The sequence below is a fragment of the Arachis hypogaea genome, chromosome 12 (genome assembly GCF_003086295.3).
Source record: "Arachis hypogaea cultivar Tifrunner chromosome 12, arahy.Tifrunner.gnm2.J5K5, whole genome shotgun sequence".
NCBI classification, from domain to species: Eukaryota; Viridiplantae; Streptophyta; class Magnoliopsida; order Fabales; family Fabaceae; genus Arachis; species Arachis hypogaea.
In genome coordinates, this window is record NC_092047.1 from 35,630,695 (window position 1) to 35,636,098 (window position 5,404).

At 40.1% G+C, this 5,404-nt stretch overlaps 1 non-coding gene across 1 annotated transcript; it reads left to right on the top strand.

Annotated features, from left to right (window-relative positions):
- The first annotated feature begins 4,856 nt into the window (after nt 1-4,856).
- On the top strand, nt 4,857-4,964 carry LOC112731559 (small nucleolar RNA R71). Its single transcript, XR_003167332.1, has one exon. It is a non-coding gene; the product is annotated as a small nucleolar RNA R71 (small nucleolar RNA).
- Nucleotides 4,965-5,404: the final 440 nt, after the last annotated feature.

The window sequence follows — 5,404 nt, forward strand, 5'->3', positions numbered from 1 at the left end:
TTTTGCGTCTGTCACTACGCCCAGCACTCGCGAGTTTGAAGTTCGTCACAGCCATCCCTTCCCAGATCCTACGCGGAATACCACAGACAAGGTTTAGACTTTCCGGATCTCAGGAATGGCCATCCATGGGTTCTAACTTATACCACGAAGATACTAATAACTCGGACTCGGTCCCCTGTATTAGATATCTAAGAGATACTCATTCTAGCTTTGTTGCATGTAGAACGGAAGTGTTTGTCAGGCACGCGTTCATAAGTGAGAATGATGATGAGCATCACATAATCATCACATTCATCATGTTCTTAGGTGTGAATGGATATCTTAGAAGCGGAATAAGTTGAATTGAATAGAAAATAGTAGTACTTTGCATTAAATCATGAGGAACAGCAGAGCTCCACACCTTAATCTATGGAGTGCAGAAACTCTACCGTTTGAAAATACATAAGTGATAATGGTCCAGGCATGGCCGAATGGCCAGCCCCCATGAAAGTCTAAGATAGCATAAAACGGATCAAAGATCCCTAATACAATAGTAAAAAGTCCTATTTATACTAAACTAGTTACTAGGGTTTACAAAAGTAAGTAATTGATGCATAAATCCACTTCCGGAGCCCACTTGGTGTGTGCTTGGGCTGAGCTTGAAGTTTACACGTGGAGAGGTCATTCTTGGAGTTGAACGCCAGTTTGTAACGTGTTTTTGGCGTTCAACTCTGGTTTGTGACGTGTTTCTGGCGTTTAACTCCAGACTGCAGCGTAGAACTCGCATTCAACGCCCTTTTGCATCGTCTAAACTCGGCCAAAGTATGGACTATTATATATTGCTGGAAAGCCCTGGATGTCTAATTTCCAACGCTGTTGAGAGCGCACCATTTTGAGTTTTGTAGCTCCGGAAAATCCACTTTGAGTGCAGAGAGGTCAGAATCCAACAACATCAGTAGTCCTTCTTCAACCTCTGAATCTGATTTTTGCTCAAGTCCCTCAATTTCAGCCAGAAAATACCTGAAATCACAGAAAAACACAAAAACTCATAGTAAAGTCCAGAAATGTAAATTTAACATAAAAACTAATAAAAACATCCCTAAAAGTAACTAGATCCTACTAAAAATATACTAAAAACAATGCCAAAAAGTGTATAAATTATCCGCTCATCACAACACCAAACTTAAATTGTTGCTTGTCCCCAAGAAACTAAAAATCAAATAGGATAAAAAGAAGAGAATATACTATAAATTCCAAACTATCAATGAAACATAGCTCCAATCAGATGAGCGGGACTTGTAGCTTTTTGCCTCTTGAATAGTTTTGGCATCTCGCTTTATCCATTGAAGTTCAGAATGATTGGCATCTATAGGAACTCAGAGTTCAGATAGTGTTATTGATTCTCCTAGTTCAGTATGTTGATTCTTGAACACAGCTACTTTATGAGTCTTGGCCGTGGCCCTAAGCACTTTGTTTTCCAGTATTACCACCGGATACATAAATGCCACAGACATATAATTGGGTGAACCTTTTCAGATTGTGACTCAGCTTTGCTAAAGTCCCCAATTAGAGGTGTCCAGGGTTCTTAAGCACACTCTTCTTTTGCTTTGGACCTTGACTTTAACCGCCCAGTCTCAAGTTTTCACTTGACACCTTCACGCCACAAGCACTTGGTTAGGGACAGCTTGGTTTAGCCGCTTAGGCCAGGATTTTATTCCTTTAGGCCCTCCTATCCACTGATGCTCAAAGCCTTGGGATCCTTTTTATTACCCTTGCCTTTTGGTTTTAAGGGTTACTGGCTTTTTGCTCTTGCCTTTTGGTTTAAAGAGCTTTTGGCTTTTTCTGCTTGCTTTTTCTTTTTTTTTTTTTGCCATTTTTTTGCAAGCTTTTTGTATTCACTGCTTTTTCTTGCTTCAAGAATCATTTTTATGATTTTTCAGATTATCAAATAACATGTCTCCTTGTCATCATTTTTTTAAGAGCCAACATATTTAACATTCTAAAACACCAACTTCAAAAGACATATGCACTGTTCAAGCATTCATTCAGAAAACAAAAAGTATTGTCTCCACATCAATATAATTAAACTAAGTTCAAGGATAAATTCGAAACTCATGTACTTCTTTTTCTTTTGTAATTAAAACATTTTTCATTTAAGAGAGGTTATGGATTCATATTCACTACTTTAAGGCATAGACACTTAGACACTAATGATAATGTAATAAAGACACAAACATAGATAAACATTTAACATAAGAAAACGAAAAACAGAAAATTTAAGAACAAGGAATGAGTCCACCTTAGTGATGGTGGCGTTTCCTTCTTGAGGAACCAATGATGTCCTTGAGCTCTTCTATGTCTCTTCCTTGTCTTTGTTGCTCCTCCCTCATAGCTCTTTGATCTTCTCTAATTTCATGAAGGATGATTGAGTGCTCTTGATGTTCCACCCTTAGTTGTCCCCAATAATTGTGTGGAGAAAAATGTATCCCCTGAGGTATCTCAGGGATCTCTTGATTTGCAGTCAAATGTTCTACCACTGAGCTATAGACCCTTGATGGAAGCTTTTGTCTTCCCTTTCCTCTTTCTAGAGGTTTCTCTGGCCTTAGGTGCCATCAATGGTTATGGAAAAACAAAAGAACTATGCTTTTACCACACCAAACTTAGAATGTTGCTTGCCCTCGAGCAAAAGAAGAAAGAATAGAAGAAAAAGAAGATGTGGAAGAATCTAGGATTATGAGGAGGGAAGGTGGGGATCCTGTGGGGTCCACAGATCCTGAGATGATCCTGTGAGGTCCACAGATCTTGAGGTGTCAAGGATTTACATCCCTGCACTAATTAGGCATGTAAAATGCCTTTGCATGCAATTCTGGCGTTTAAACGCCGAACTGATGCTTGTTCTGGGCGTTCAACGCCCAGATGCAGCATGTTTCTGGTGTTGAACGCCAGTTCTATGCAGGTTTCTGGCATTCAGCGCCAGATCCATACTCTGTTCTGGCATTGAACGCCAGCCAGATGCTCCTTACTGGCGTTTAAACGCCAGTAAACCCTTCCTCCAGGGTGTGATTTTTCTTCTGCTATTTTTGATTCTGTTTTTGATTTTTCTATTTATTTTGTGACTCCACATGATCATGAACCTAATAAAACATGAAAGAACAATAAAATAAAAATAAAATTAGATAAATAAAAATTGGGTTGCCTCCCAACAAGCGCTTCTTTAATGTCAATAGCTTGACAGTGGGCTCTCATGGAGCCTTACAGATATTCAGAGCATTGTTGAGACTTCCCAACACCAAACTTAGAGTTTGATTATGGGGGCTCTGCATGACTCTGTTTTGAGAGAAGCTTACTGTGCCTCTTTTCCATGTTTACAGAAGGATGACCTTGAGTTTTAAACTCAAGGGAGTCCTCATTCAATTGAAGGACTAGTTCACCTCTGTCAACATCAATCACAACTCTTGCTGTGGTTAGGAAGGGTCTTCCAAGGATGATGGATTCATCCTCATCCTTCCTAGTATCTAGGATTATGAAATCAGCAGGGATGTAAAGGCCTTCAACCTTTACTAACACGTCCTCTACTTGTCCATAAGCCTCTTTTCTTGAGTTGTCTGCCATCTCTAATGAGATTCTGGCAGCTTGCACCTCAAAGATTCCCAAGTTCTCCATTACAGAGAGGGGCATGAGGTTTATTCCAGACCCAAGGTCACATAGAGCCTTCTCAAAGGTCATGGTGCCTATGGTACAGGATATTAGGAACTTTCCAGGATCCTGTTTCTTCTGAGGCAATCTCAATTGATCCAATGCATTTAGTTCATTGGTGAACAGGGGAGGTTCATCTCCCCAAGTCTCTTTACCAAATAAATTGGCATTCAGCTTCATGATTGCACCAAGGAACTTGGCAACTTGCTCTTCAGTAACATCCTCATTCTCTTCAGAAGAAGAATACTCATCAGAGCTCATGAAAGGTGTAAGGAGGTTTAATGGAATCTCTATGGTCTCTAGATGGTCTCAGATTCCTTTGGTTCCTCAAAGGGAAACTCCTTGTTGATCACTGGACGTCCCAGGAGGTCTTCCTCACTGGGATTCACGTCCTCCTCCTCTTTTGTGGTTTCGGCCATGATGGTCATTTCAATGGCCTTGCACTCTCCTTTTGGATTTTCTTCTGTATTGCTTGGGAGAGTACTAGGAGGAGTTTCAGTGATCCTTTTACTTAGCTGGCCCACTTGTGCTTCCAAATTTCTAATGGAAGACCTTGTTTCATTCATGAAACTCACAGTGGCCTTAGATAGATCAGAGACTAAATTTGCTAAGCTAGATGGATTCTGCTCAGAATTCTCTATCTTTTGCTGAGTGGATGATGGAAAAGGCTTGCTATTGCTAAACCTGTTTCTTCCACTATTATTAAAGCCTTGTTGAGGCTTTTGTTGATCCTTCCATGAGAGATTTGGGTGATTTTTCCATGAGGGATTATAGGTGTTTCCATATGGTTCACCCATGTAATTCACCTCTGCTATTGCAGGGTTCTCAGGATCATAAGCTTCTTCTTCAGAAGATGCCTCTTGAGTACTGTTGGATGCAGCTTGCATTCCATTCAGACTCTGAGAAATCATATTAACTTGCTGAGTTAATATTTTATTCTGAGCTAATATAGCATTCAGAGTATCAATTTTAAGAACTCCCTTCTTTTGAGGCGTCCCATTACTCACAGGATTCCTCTCAGAATTGTACATAAACTGGTTATTAGCAACCATGTCAATGAGTTCTTGAGCTTCTGCAGGCGTTTTCTTTAGGTGAATGGATCCACCTGCAGAAGTATCCAATGACATCTTAGCTAATTCAGACAGACCATCATAGAATATATCCAGGATGGTCCATTCTGAAAGCATGTCAGAAGGACACTTTTTGGTCAGTTCCTTGTATCTCTCCCAAGCTTCATAGAAGGATTCACCTTCTTTCTGTCTGAAGGTTTGGACATCCACTCTAAGCTTACTAAGCTTTTGAGGAGGAAAGAACTTGGCTAAGAAAGCCTTGACCAGCTTATCCCAAGAGTTCAGGCTATCTTTAGGTTGAGAATCCAACCATATTCTAGCTCTGTCTCTCACAGCAAAAGGGAAAAGCATGAGCCTGTAGACTTCAGGATCTACTCCATTAGTCTTAACAGTATCACATATCTACAAGAATTCAGTTAAGAACTGAAAAGGATCTTCAGATGAAAGTCCATGAAACTTGCAGTTTTGTTGCATCAGAGAAACTAATTGATGTTTAAGCTCAAAGTTGTTTGCTCCAATGGTAGGAATTGAGATGCTTCTTCCATGTAAATTGGAATTAGGTGCAGTGAAGTCACCAAGCATCCTCCTTGCATTATTATTATTTTCGGCTGCCATCTCTTCTTCCTGTTCGAAAATTCCTGTAAGGTTGTCTCTAGATT